The sequence below is a fragment of the Spea bombifrons genome, chromosome 3 (assembly GCF_027358695.1).
Source record: "Spea bombifrons isolate aSpeBom1 chromosome 3, aSpeBom1.2.pri, whole genome shotgun sequence".
Classification (NCBI taxonomy): domain Eukaryota; kingdom Metazoa; phylum Chordata; class Amphibia; order Anura; family Pelobatidae; genus Spea; species Spea bombifrons.
In genome coordinates this window covers 47528065-47543280 of record NC_071089.1, presented here as the reverse complement: position 1 = coordinate 47543280, position 15216 = coordinate 47528065, and positions in this window count along the sequence as shown.

The following is a 15216-nucleotide window of genomic DNA, read 5'->3' as shown; positions in this document are numbered from 1 at the left end:
GAAACCATAAAATGGTTGTACGACTGTCTCAATGGACTTGGGGGTTGCTTGTAATTAGAGTGAAAGCCAACATTTAAGATGAGGGTATTGTCAGGGTTGTGGCCTAGCTGCAATGCTTGCCTCATGGTTTCTGTTTGTTAGGCAACACCCACTTCCCTTTATAGCCTCTGAACCCAGCTAACCCCTCCTCTTTGTTTAGGCTGCCGCTATAATTGCTAAGCTGAGTCAGTTGCTCATTGCCCTTTCGTGGTATCACACCTGATCAGCAGACTTTCTGGTTATTGTATTGATTCTTGCCTGGCTGATGTTTCTGATTCCTGTATACTGACTCCCGCCTGTTCCTGACTACAAGTACCATTCCATTCCTGATCTTGTCTTGTATGACTACCTGTTCTGGTTCCTGACCTTGGCTCGTCTTAGGTTTATGCTTTTGGATTCTGATTTGGCTTATTATTTCCCAATAAAGGTGTGTTAACTAGTATTCCTGTCTCTTTTCTGATCCTTGGTACCTTGGCAGTTAAAACCAATATGGTGATGTTCTCTAGATATTGCAGTATTCTGGTTACTGAATTTCCTTGTTAGCATGTTCTTGTCACACTGCAAGAATAAAGCATTTGAATGGATGTAACATGTCTTTTGTTTACTGCTTACATGTTTTTTGTTAATTAAAAAACAATATTATAATATATCTCACATACACTTACACATGGACATTCATGCTCACCTACACTTGTACACAGACATGCATACCGCCCACACACACTGCAACAACAGACCTCACAGCCTCAGTTTCACCACATGACCCACTATGTTCCTCTCTCCCCTTGTCAGTTCAAAATTGTTTAGAAAGGGCCCTTCTGACTCAGACTGAGAGGTCCAGGTCAGAAGGTCCATTGCAGAACAATTGAACCGACGAGAGGAGACAGGAACAAGTGTTCGTAGGGGTCACCCAGACAGGCCCTGTTGCAGTTTTGACCCTACACCACTGCATTCACATGCATTTACACATTCTTCTAAACAGTCACTTACACACACACACCAGTTATATACACACATATAAATTTACACTACCTACCTATTTAGTAGGCTCAGGAAAGGCCCATCATCTAATGTCTCCAGGTAGTGAATTCCACATCTTTATTTTTCTTACTCGTATAACCCCTTTTCACTCATTTAAGTGAAAATTCCTGTATGAATAAATTACACCTTGTCTTGCACAGTCGTATTAATGAACAGGTCATCAGAGAGCATTATTGTATTATACAAAAATGTTGCCTATGAGACAAAATGTAACAAAGCCAGTAATAATAAGTGAAGATCTTCCAAACAGTTACCATGTCACCCAGGGATGTACCTAGAGTAATTGTCATCCAAGCAGATTCTGTATGTGGCACCCCCCTCCCCACAAAAAAAAAAAAATAATGTTGGCAAGAATATTTGTTTCACAAATTTTGTAAAGAGTAAAAAAAAAAATTCAAAATTAACATGAATAAATTAAATACGTTAAAATAAATAACATTTACTAAAAAGATTTGCTACAGAAAAACTCCTATGACAGTATTTTGAGCCAGACATTGATGGTGGTACAGCGTAACTCCCATCACTATACACTGAGCAAGACATTGACAGTAGTGCAGCATTACCTCTATCACTATACGCTAAGCCAGACATTGATGGTGGTAGGCCTCTGCCCCTAAAACAACCTGCCTGTGTCATCACTGCCCCTGAAACAGCCTGCCTGTCCCATTTCTACCCCTGAAAACCCCTGCCTGTACCACCTCTGCCCCTGAAGCAGCCTGCCTGTGCCACCTCTGCTGCGAAACAGCCTGCCTGATGAGTTGCACCCAAGGCAGGTCACCCCACCTGTGATGGGACGCTCTGTAGCTGCCGCTGGGTAGTCCCACCAAATGTTGCTTCCTCCTGCCGGGACACCAGCAATTAACCCCTTCAGCGACACATAGAACCAGCGTTGTAGAGAGAAGGGGGGACACTGCTGGATCGGAGCTGAACTGGCACTGTGGCTAGTTGAAGCTTAGCTACACAGTGTGGCTATTGTCCTGAAAAGGACAATAAAGTATCATAGCAGCCCACCTCAAGCATCAGACAGCACTCATGTTGAGGTAAAAATAGGACTCAATTTATTTGGAAGCACACTAATATTTAAACAGTACAAGGGGGTAAATTACATACAATAGACACAACAAACCACACACAGTTCTCCATCAGGTCCTCTTTTGCACACGGCTCAGTATTTGCACTCAGCCCACCACAGCCCGGTAGGGGGTCACTGTTGTAGACTGTGGGGAGGATGGTAAAAACGACAGTTCCCTGACTTCTGGCTGAAACCTGCTGGATATCAGATCCTAGCACCAAAGTTGGCAATGCTGGCAATCATAACCACCAGTGGGTGACAAGGCACATGGTCAAAACATATGAGAGGACATTTAAGGGGAGCGGCAAAAATCGCTGCCCCAAATGCCCCTGCAAGTGTTCCAGCCAGTAGCGTACCTGGGGGGGGGGCAGTCCACCCTGGGTGCTGCTCATCATGGGGGTGCCACCATGCCGACATCCCTCCGGAGACGGACAGTAATGTCCTCCGCTAAAGGAGCAGGCTCAGTTGGGGAGATCAAATATCTCCCTCAAACCGGCTTAAAGATGATCAAGGGAGCGGGAGGTCTGTTTGATGTCATATCCCGGCGCACAACACTGAAGCCGTGACCACCACCTCCCGTGCTCACTGCCCCGGAAGGACACAGAAGAAGAAGAGGAGCCAAGAGGAAGAACAAAGATGAAAACTGACAGTGTCAGAGAAAAGGTATACTATGCCAGACATTACATGAATATGAGTATATGAATGAATAAACAAATGTTTGTGAATGTGTGTGATAGCATGGATGTATAATTGTGTGGGGTGTATAGCATGGCATAGGGAGGCTGTAATCTCAGGTTATGTCCTATTATGCCCAGGTTCCAGGATTGTGACTGTTAGCAATTATATATATATATATATATATATATATATATATATATACCGTATTTGCTCGATTATAAGACGACCCTGATTATAAGACGACCCCCCAAATCTGAATATTAATTTATGAAAAAAAAAGAAAAAGCCTGAATATAAGACGACCCTATAGGAAAAAAGTTTTACCAGTAAATGATAATTCATGTAAACTATTTTTTTAATAAAAGCTATTTTCCAACCTGCCCCCCCAGTTATGCACATCTGCCCCAGAAATGCCCTATACCCCCTATATGCCACTGTGCCCCATGATATGCCTTTTAACCCTATATGCCACTGTGCCCCATGATATGCCTTTTGTGTGTGCGTGGCATTAAGGGGGTTAAAAGGCATTTCATAGAACACTCTGCCTCCAGAAATGCCTTATGCCCCCCATTAACCCCCCCCAAAAAAAACAAACAAAAAAAAAAAAACTTACCGGTGCTTCTGACTCCCGGTGTGTTGTCCGGGCAGCGTCTATGCGATTCGCGTAGGCAACTTCCGCTGCAGCCGGAAGGAGGTGCGGTTAGCAGCGGGGGTTATCTGCGTCCATCGCGCAGACCTTCCCCGGCTGTCAGAGAGAATTCCCCGGTGAGGGGAACTCTGATCTCTGACAACCTTAATACCCTAGGTTTTCAATTAAATGGTAAATTTTATTTTGACAAATGTTTCCCTATGGGTTGTTCACAATCGTGCTTTTATTTTGAAATGTTTGCTTGTTTTCTTGAATGGATTTTAAAGTTTAACCACTTCGTGACAATGATTTTATTTTTTGTACCCTTCGTGACAAAAAACGTTTTAACATTCCTGTGGTGCTTGTGTTTATCGGTAATTTTCTTCTATCCTGTTTACTGAACCCACACAAGTTATGTATTGTTTTTTTCAGGACAAGAGGGGCTTTTTTAGATGTCATTATTTTGATTGTATCATATCATTTACAATAAAGTATAAAATATGGTGAAAAAAGTACCTCCCCATGTGCTATTTCGGGTATCTTCGAAGCCGGCCAATGCAATTTACCCCATCAAACCATATATTTTTGAAGACTAGACACCCCAGGGTATTTAAAATGTTAGTATTTTAACTCTTTACATACACTAATTCTACTGCCAGTCTGTGTCAAACTTTGTGGTAGTAATTTTTTTGTGTTTTTTCCCCCACACATTTTCCTTCATGTATGAATTTATAGCTCCTGGTATATGCCACTGTCACACAACACCACAACATGTGTTCAGTAACATCTCCTGAGTGCAGTGATACTACCCATGCATGGGTTTGCCTGGTTGTTTGGGGGCAAAAGGGCCTCATTTGGGACATGTGCATTTTTCAATGATGAACTTTATTTGGTGAGCCCATGCCCTATTTCAGGGGTGTCCAAGTTTTTTCTGCAGTGGGCCACTTGATCAGAATCGTATACGTGCGCGGGCCGCACTCATTTTTCACTGTGACAAAAAATATGGCCTTAAATAAAATATGCAGATTAAAATAAAGTAAAATGACACAAAACCTTTACTCTTCCTCTCACTGATTTCTGGGCCTAGAAAGTTTTGCGACTACAAATTCAGGATTCCCTAGATTTATTCTAGGGATGAACTAAAATGAAAATTCTGGAGCAAAACATTCAGGGTTCACTTAGCCAAAACCCGAAAATGACCCCCACCTTTAAAAATAATAATAAAAACTCACATTTTTAATAAAAGTAGGTAACACACAACTGGACAAAATTAGCAATATGACTTGACAACCAGTAAATGCTGGCAACCCAGGCAACCAGTAAATGCTGGTACCTAGGCATGATGGGACTGTGCTCGCTGTGATTGCTGTTAGCAATCACACTCCTATCATGCCAAGTCAGCCAGTACATGCTGGTACAGGGTGGCTGTAAGTGGTGTGCAGACCCCATACTGCTGGCAGCATCACTACACAAGGGGGGCAGCTAGCTAGGTTTCAGCATGTACTGGCTGACTTGGCATGATAGGAGTGTGATTGCTAACAGTAGTCACAGTCCCATCATGCCTAGGTTCCAGCACTTACACATCCATCCAGTAAATGCTGGAACCTAGGCATGATGGGACTGTGATTGCTGTTAGCAATCACACTCCTATCATGCCAAGTCAGCCAATACACGCTGGTACAGGGTGGCTGTAAGTGATGTGCAGACCCCATACTGCTGGCAGCATCAATACACAAGGGGGGCAGCTAGCCAGGTTTCAGCATGTACTGGCTGACTTGGCATGATAGGAGTGTGATTGCTAACAGCAATCACAGTCCCATCATGCCTAGGTTCCAGCACTTACACATCCATCCAGTAAATACTGGAACCTAGGCATTATGGGACTGTGATTGCTGTTAGCAATCACACTCCTATCATGCCAAGTCAGCCAGTACATGCTGGTACAGGGTGGCTGTAAGTGCAGACCCCATACAGCTGGCAGCATCAATACACAAGGGGGGCACCTGGCCAGGTTTCAGCATGTACTGGCTAAATTGGCATGATAGGAGTGTGATTGCTAACAGCAATCACAGTCCCATCATGCCTAGGTTCCAGCACTTACACATCCATGCTATCACACACACACACACTCATTTATTCATATAATCATTCATTCACAGATTCATTCCCTCAATCACACACACACTCATTCAAACACCCTCCCCACCCCCTTACCTGCACTGCAGCTCCTCGATGCCGCTTACAGACTTCAGCAGGGGGCGCGGCCTCCCTCTGCCTTCTCTGCTAAAGCACAGAGGAAGTAGGATGTCACGTGAACTCCGCTTCCTCTATGCAGTCCAGAAGACCCTCCCACAAGTAAGTAGCAGGGCTTGAGGTGCGGCTCGCGTAAGATCGGTTGCCCTGGCTGCCGATCTTACGCGGGCCGCACCTCGAGGTCTCGCGGGTCGCATTTGGCCCGCAGGCCACATGTTGGACGCCCCTGCCCTATTTGGTACATCTGTGAGCCCAGCCAATTCAGTGTGCCCAATAAAACCATATGTTTTTGAAAACTAGACACCCGAGGGTATTTCAAATGCTGGTATTTTAACTCTTTCCATGCACTAATTCCACCACCAGCCTTTGTCATAGTTAGTAGTAGTATTTTTTTGTGTGTATTTTCACACACATATTGTACTGTAGGTATAAATCTATAACTCCTGGCATATGCCACTGTCACACAACACCCCAATATGTTTTCAGTAACATCTCCTGAGTACATGCATGGGTTTGTCGTGTTGGCTCAAAAGCCACATTTGGGATGTGTGCATTTTTCGAATTGGAAACTAGACGTGGTCATCCTTCTCCGTGTATTAATTGGGACATTGTTGAACCTGGCCAATTCAATTAACCCCATCAAAACATTCTTTTTTTTTTTTTTTTTAAAAAGTAGACACCCCATGGGCATTTAACATGCCAGTATTTTAACTTGCTCCTAAAAATATTTTTTATGCAGCCCCAGGCCTGACATATACGATGGACTCTAAACACTCGAAATTCTCTTAGGACGGACATTGTACAGGTAGCAACAACCAGGTAAACCAAACGTTGTAAACCAAATGTTATTTATGATTTGTTTACATATACTTCGGCTCTCCTCTTGGTTTATAGGATTTATAGGATTGCCACATATTACACATTTTCTGTAAATTGCATTATATTTTCAATAAATAAAATTATAAATATATATATTTTATTTTTTTGACCTTATTTAAAAACATTTTTTGGAACTGGAAGGTTCCCTTGACGGAAAATTATTTTGAAATGTTACCATTTTTTTAATTATTTTTTTACATTAATTTACTAATTAGATTTTCACGTGATGTGCCCACGGTTTGTCAATATTCATGAAGGGGTTAAAACGGGTATTGGTTCTATAATGTAGGAATGTAGGTTCCCTTATGACAAGATAGCAAAATTTAAGGGCATGCTGCTGAAGGTGAAGGGTGCCCAGAAAGTTACAACAAAAATCCAGAATAACGCATTTCAAATAAATTATAAATTGATTTGCATTTTACTCGGTGAAATAAGTATTTAATCCACTATCAATCAGCAAGATGTTTGGCTCCCAGGTGTCTTTTATACAGGTAACGAGCTGAGATTAGGATCAATCTCTTAAAGGGAGTGCTCCTAATCTCAGTTTATTACCTGTATAAAAGATGTCTGTCCACAGAAGCAATCAATCATTCAGATTCCAAACTCTCCACCATGGCCATGACCAAAGAGCTGTCCAAGGATGTAAGGGACCTACCCAAGGCTAGAATGGGCTACAAGACCATCGCCAAGCAGCTTGGGGAGAAGGTGACAACAGTTGGTACGATTATTCACAAATGGAAGAAATACAAAATAATTGTCAATATCCCTCGGTCTGGGGCTACATGCAAGATCTCACCTTGTGGAGTTTCAATGATCATGATAACGGTGAGGAATCGGCCCAGAACTACACGGGAGGATCTTGTCAACGATCTCAAGGCAGCTAGGACCATAGTCACTAAGAAAACAATTGGTAAGACACAACACCGTCCTGAAATCCTGCAGCGCCCACAAGGTCCCCCTGCTCAAGAAAGCACATATACAGACCCGTCTGAAGTTTGCCAATGAACATCTGAATGATTCAGAGGAGAACTGGGTGAAAGTGTTGTTGTAAAATGAGACCAAAATCAAGCTGTCACAGAGCTGGCTAGTCCGACCAGCTACCTCCGCTGTCTTGTGCTCCCTTAGCCTGGGACAACACACTTTCCCCGGTTCCCCAGTCACTCGCCGAGACTCAGTGTAGGGTAAAACCAAACGAAGACTGATTTATTTCTCACACACAGGACTGGATATATTCAGCAAAACACATATTTACATAAAACAAGATATTGGGACACAAACCGCCCCCTTAATCTGCCTCCCAGAGACAACAGGGCCAGTAACGGGATTAACAATACAATGGGGGGGGGACTGATTTACACAACATAATTATGCACCATGGGGTGGGGGTGGGGGTCTGATATTAAATTAAGACAATGGCAGTCACTCCCTGGTTGCAGATCCTGGCTGTCTGCCGGAGATAAACCCCCCAGCCAGTGATGGGTATGATATTGCTGGGGGTAGCCACAGAAGCCTTTACAAACCCAGGGCCCATAGCCAATAGGGAGGAGGCTAGCAGTCAGGCCTCTCCAGTGGTCCCAGTGATGGAGGGTTCCGTTACACAAGCTATTTGGCATCAACTCAACTCGATGTGTTTGGAGGAGGTGGAATGTTGCCTATGACCCTAAGAACGCCATCACCACTGTCAAACATGGAGGTAGAAACATTATGCTTTGGGGGTGTTTTTCTGCTAAGGGGACAGGACAACTTCACGGCATCAAAGGGACGATGGATGGGGCCATGTACGTCAGATCTTGGGTCAGGGCCCTCAGCCAGGGCATTGAAAATGGGTCATGGATGGGTATTCCAGCATGACAATGACCCAAAACACACGGACAAGGCCTGGAGTGGCCAAGCCAGTCTCCAGACCTTAATTCCATAGAAAATCTGTGGAAGGAGCTGAAGGTTCGAGTTGCCAAACGTCAGCCTCGAAACCTTAATGACTTGGAGAGGAGGAGCAAAAGAGGAGACAAAATCACTCCTGAGATGTGTGCAAACCTGGTGGCCAACTACCAGAATCGTCTGACCTCTGTGATTGCCAACAAGGGTTTTGCCACCAAGTACTAAGTCATGTTTTGCAAAGGGGTCAAATACTAATTTCACTGAGTAAAATGCAAATCAATTTATAATTTATTTGAAATGCGTTATTCTGGATTTTTTAGTTGTTATTCTGTCTCTCACTGTTCAAATCAACCTACCATAAAATCTAATTATTTTTTCCTTCACTGGATGTTTATGCAATAATATTTGGCTCAAGGCAATTCATATTGAAGGAAAAATTAACTGCATAGCTGATGCTATTTCTCGCTTGCAGTGGTCAAGGTGGCACCAAATGCAGAGAAAGAGCCAGTTCAAGTGCCATCTTACGTGTGGGAATTGTACATTGTTAAATGAATTGCTGTTGGCATGAGTGGACTAAGGCCACTTTGGTAACTATAGAGTATGTATGAATTTTAAAGCAGCTACATGTTTTATGCTTCAAGAAATGAGGAAATTAACTACATTTTTGTATTAAGCCGGCGCTGAACAATTTTATTAAAAAACAATTATTGAAAGGTTATGCTAGGTGTACAAAGGTCAGAGATATTTGAAAACCAGTATCTTTTCGGCAGTTAATAAAGGCATTATGATTTCTATGATTTCCTGTTATTCAAAACAGCATTCCTGTTAGCATTTTTTGCCACGCCAAGATTGGGTGAGTTGGTAGCACATTCACAGGCCATCAGAGCTTGAAATTGAGGATGTACCGGATTTTCCGGCGTATAAGACGACTGGGCGTATAAGATGACCCCCAACTTTTCCAGTTAAAATATAGAGTTTGGGCTATACTCGCTGTATAAGACTACCCCTCTACCCAGCATACAACAACCAGCCAATCACGGCAAGCGATGTACCTTACCGGTGATTGGCTGGTTGTTGTATACAAAGCCTGCTTGGATTGGGTGGGTCAGCTCTCCCTAACATGTATAGACATACACTGCCCTCACACAACCCTTCCTTTACACTCGCTTCTCGGCCTTTTGGCTAAGATCAAGTGTCTTGCCTGAGGTTCGTGACGATTGGTTGTTGTTGGACCTCGGCCTTTCTACTTATGTAGACATGCTGCTATTGGGGTTCTAACTGATGCCTTTCTGAACGAAACGAGATTCGGTCACGGTTGCGTTCGCTCCTCGGCCTCCGGGCCTGCAGACCCTAGGAAACCCGTTGTGGACTCCCCAGCACCGAGTGGATGCATGCTGGAGAAATCCTAACACTCGTGAGGCTTGAGCGCACGGTCTACCTTTGGGTGCTGGGAAAGACTCCCCCTCTACCTGAGACGGCCTTCTCCCCTACTTTTGGCCTTTTTTAGTGCCTTTTCCCTCTTTTTGGCCTTTTTTAGTGCCTTCCCCTGCCCCTCTTTTTGGCCTTTTTTAGTGCCTCCCCTGCCCTTCTTTTTTGGCCTTTTTAGTGCCTTCCCCTGCCCCTCTTTTTGGCCTTTTTTAGTGCCCGCCCCTGCCCCTCTTTTTGGCCTTTTTTAGTGCCCTCCCCTGACCCTCTTTTTGGCCTTTTTTAGTGTCTTCCCCTGCCCCTCTATTTGGCCTTTTTTTGTGCCCTCCCCTGCCCCTCTTTTTGGCCTTTTTTAGTGCCCTCCCCTGCCCCTCTTTTTGGCCTTTTTTAGTGCCTTCCCCTGCCCCGCTTTTTGGCCTTTTTAGTGCCTCCCCTGCCCCTCTTTTTGGCTTTTTGGCCTTTTTTAGTGCCTTCCCCTGCCCCTCTTTTTGGCCTTTTTTAGTGCCTTTCCCCTGCCCCTCTTTTTGGCCTTTTTTAGTGCCTTTCCCCTGCCCCTCTTTTTGGCCTTTTTTAGTGCCTCCCCTGCCCCTCTTTTTGGCCTTTTTAGTGCCTTCCCCTGCCTTCCCCCCTGTGCTTTTAATCTCTCCCTCTTCTCTTTTCCAGTTCTCTACGCTTTCCCAGCCAGACCCGACGAGGAGTGAACATGGCAACCAAGACCTCTGAAGCCCAACGACCCAGCCAGGCCACCGGAAGCCGAGTCCAGCCTGCAGCGACCCCAGGGAGCCCACCTCCCTTGGAGACCTGGATGAGGCAGACGGTGGTCCTAAAGTTAAAGGAAGTGGAGGGCCGCACCCCTGACATGGATGTGGACACCTTCAGCAAGAAGGTAGTGCACGAGGGAGCAGGCTTCAGCCCAGCAGAGACCCTGAACGTCCAGTCGTTTTTGAAGGGAATGTTCTACATAACGTTCATTTCAGCGGTGGTCTGCAAAAGGTTCTGGGAAGCCTTCAGGTCGGCGAAACCGGATCAGGTCCTCTCCCGGAAACAGCCCCATCCACAGGGAGGAGAGACCCGTGACGGTCTCGATGCGGAACCCCCACACCCCAGGAAAAGACGTGGCAACTTTTCTGGGAAGATACTGCCACATCGTTAAAGAACCGACCAAGATCCTCAACCAGTACGGCTTCTGGACAGGAAGATGGTCCCTCGTGATCCGTCTGAAGGCAGACTCCACCTCGCCGGACGGGCTCCAACACCTCCCGCAGAGCTTCGCCCTGGGAAATTCTACAGGCATGCTTTTCTACCCTAGTCAGCCCACAACCTGCAGACGATGCAGCCAACTGGGTCACAAGGCAGAGGAATGCCAACAGAAATCCTGCAGGCACTGCAGAGTGGTGGGGCACGAGACCAAAGACTGTCCACGAAAGAAGACCCGTAACCTGTGCGGCGATCCCGACCACATCTACAAGGATTGCCCCAAAAGATCAAGGTCATACGCAGCGGTAGCAGCAGCCAAGGCCCCGGCCAAGGTCCCCTCGTCGGCCCTGACCAAGGCTCAAGCCAAGGCGTCGGCACCGCAGACACCCTCTCCGGCAACCCCGAAAGCGGCACCCAGGAAAGGTAAGAAAGCAGCTCCCCTCCCTGCCAAGACTGTCGTGGCCCTGCCCGCTGTCAAGGCTCCCCCCCCGAGGCAGCGCCATCCCTCCCTTGTGCTGCCTCCGACCCTCCCTGCTTCACCCCCTTCTCCCTCCCCCCACTCCTCCCCCTCTCTGCAGCAGCTCTAACCCCGTCCCTAGCTGCTGCAGACCCCGACCCTTTCCCCCCCTCTTGTTTCCGCTGCAGACAACCCCCTGGAGATGCCGCCAAAAGGAGCCAGAGCCAGAAAACGCAAACATAGCGGCAAGAAGGAGGAGGAGGACGAGGACAGCGAGACTGAGACGAGCCCCACCAGGATCTCTGTCCAGAAGAGGGCGCCACCACCAGCCCCCACCGTTCCCTCTCCCTCTCCTCCCGAGCCCGCTAATGACAACGACGACACGCTCGAAAAGATGGTCCAGGACCTGACCCCGTCAGATGAGCCAGCCACCGAGACCGAGGGTCTGATGCTCAACCAGCTGGACATCGACAACCAGGTCTCCCTCCTGGAACAGCTGCTAGACGAGGCTGTCTGGACCCCCGTGAACCCCATCGACCACGGCGGGGAAGATCCTCCCCCACCAGGGGGAGGAGGCGGTAACTAGTGCCTCTGTTTGAGCTGACCTTCATTTTACTCCCAACTAATGGCGTCAATTTCTATTTTCTCCATTAATGTGAGGAGCATGAAGGACCAGTTCCGGAGGCGCGGTTTACTAACCTTCCTTTCTTCCCAGCAGTGTGATGTATATATGTTGCAGGAATGTGCTTTACCCTTCTCTCGTTCTTATCGCCATCTATGCAGGGAATGGTCTCACGGCCCGTCCTTTTGGTCCGGCGGGAACGGCTGCAAGTCGGCGGGGGTTGCTATCCTGATTCGAGGAGGCAACTTCACGGTGGACGCTGTCCAGGAGATGGTCTGCGGCAGACTTCTGGTCGTTGTCGGATCCTGGGCGGGGGAGCCTGTCAGGCTCATCACCGTGTACGCCTCCCCGGAGAAGAAGCAACGCCTGGAGCTACTCCAGAACCTGCGGACCCAGCTGACCACCACCAGGGCCATAGTGATGGGCGGGGCTTCAACTGCCCGATCGAGGAAGGAGGGCGCACTTCCACCCACGCAACAAACCTGGACGTGACTTCGAAACTGCTCAGAGAGATTGTCACAGAGGCATCCTTAAAGGAGGCTCCATCGGGACCGGCTCCGTGAACTATTCTTGGAGCCGGCCAGATGGCTCTGTGCGTTCCCGGATAGACTTTGTGTTCACCTCTCGAGCGATAGAGCATCAGCAGTGCTCCATGGTGCCCTACTACTTCTCAGACCACAGGGCTGTTCGGCTCCAGTGTGCCCTGGGCAAAGGGTTTCCTCCCAAGCTGAACTGTGCCCTGTTAGAGAGGCAGGAAATCGTGGATGAGCTGCGTAATGTATATTCTGATTGTGTCAGTACCAAGTATCTGTTCCCCACTGTAGCCCAGTGGTGGGAGTTTACTAAAGTAAAGCTGCGCTCTTTCTTTCAGGCTAAAGGAAGACTCCAGGCGTGTGAGAGGAAGAGGAAATTCAGACGGCTGCAACGCAAGCTGCAGTTCCTGTTGGACCTCCAACAGTGCGGATGGGACGTGGACGAGGAGCTGGAGGAGACCAAGGAGGGCCTGAAAAGGCACTTTGAGGAGGAATCCAAGCAAATCGTCTTCCGTTCTAAGGTGGAGAACCTGGAGAAGGGTGAGAAATGTAACTCTTTCTTTTTCAGGAAGCTCCACTCCGCCCACACGCCCCTGACGGAAATGAGAGACAGCGAAGGTGTGGTACGACAGGGGAAGGAGGAGGTCCAGAAAGTGGTCGTCGACTACTACCGAGATCTCTACACCCCCAAAGACACAGACCCGGAGGTCGTGCAGCCATGGACGCCCCCTTGACGCTGGAGGAGCTGCACTCTGCCGCCAAATCCTTCAGGAAGGGCAGGACACCGGGCAGTGACGGTCTCCCAGCCGAGTTGTACACAACGCTGTGGGACCTCATCGGCCCGGACCTCCTCGACCTGTACGAGGAGATGGTGGTGGAGGGCAGGATGCCCCCCACGCTGAGAGAGGGAATGATCACGATCCTGTATAAGCGGAAGGGGGAGAGATGCGACCTGAAAAATTGGCGTCCCATCTCTCTCGTGAACGTGGACTACAAGATCCTCGCCAAGGTGCTAGCCACGAGGTTGAAGAAAGTCATCGGGCAGATCGTCCACCCCGACCAGACCTGCGGCATCCCAGGGCGCCAGATCGCGGACAGCCTGGCCCTCATCAGGGACACGATCTACTACATCAAGGACCGCAACGTCCGTGCCGCTCTGGTCACCCTAGACCAAGAGAAGGCATTTGATCGACTGTCTCATGGTTTTATGGGTCAGGTAATGCGGAGGTTTGGGCTGGGGGAGATGTTCTGCTCTTACGCTAACCTGATGTACCTTGATATCCGCAGCTCGGTGCTGGTGAACGGCTGGAAGACTGACCCCTTCCCGGTCCTCTCTGGGGTCAGACAAGGCTGCCCTCTCTCACCTCTTCTTTTTGTCTGTTGTATAGAGCTCTTCGCCGAGTGCATCAGACGGAATCCAGAGATCAGAGGGATCACCGCGCCGGGCAGAGACAAGAGATAAAGTGCTCGCTCTACATGGACGACGTGACCATCTTCTGCGCGGATCGCCGGTCAGTGAGAGCGCTCGTCCAGACGTGCGAGGACTTCAGCCGAGCTTCAGGCGCAAAGGTCAACTGTGGGATGTCGGAGACCATGCTGTTCGGGCAGTGGGACCTGACTTCTGAGCCGATCCCGTTTCCTGTCAAAACCGACTTCCTAAAGATCCTTCGAGTCTGGTTCTGCAGAGACAGCGCGGCCCTGAAAAGCTGGGAGGAGAGACTCAACAAGTTAAAGCAGAAATTTGGGCTGTGGAGCCTCAGAGACCTAACCATCGAAGGGAAAGTGCTGGTTCTGCGCAACGAGATTCTTCCCGTGCTGCAGTACGTGGCTCAGGCGTGGCCCCTGCTGGTCACCATTCACCGAGCCATCAACCGAGCAGTTTTCCACTTCATCTGGGGCTCCAAAATGGACAGAGTAAAGCGCGCAGTGATGTACAAGGAACCCGGCAAGGGAGGCAAAGGAGTGCCTGACATCCCCACCATGCTGAGGACCTTCTTTGTGTGCAACTGCGTGCGCAGAACTCTCAGAGACGTAGTGAAAGGCTCTGCTGAAAACTCCGTGTCTCGCTTCTTCCTGCTGCCCCTGTGGAGGCAGCTCAAGTGGGAAAAGTGGGACAGCTCCGTCCCTTACAACTGGACCATGCCCTGGTTCTACTCGGACGTGGGCAAATTTGTAAGGGAGCACCAACTGGAGGGAGTTAAACCAGACTTGTGGTTACCCCGTGTGATCCACAAGCTCATCAGAGCCAAAGACACTATCTAGAACATCCCAGGGCTCCCCGACGCCACAGCCAAGACTGTCTGGGCTAACGTGTCGTCGAGCAGGCTAACCAACAGGCATAAAGACATTGCATGGATGGCCATTCAGGGAGGCCTCCCCCTAAGGACATTTATGCATGCCAGGGGGCTGTGCAGATATAGACACTGCCCACAGTGCATTGTGGAGGAGGAGACTTCCCTCCACTTGTTCTGGCAGTGCCCGTATGCACAGGCCTTGTTCAGAGCCCTGGAGCTG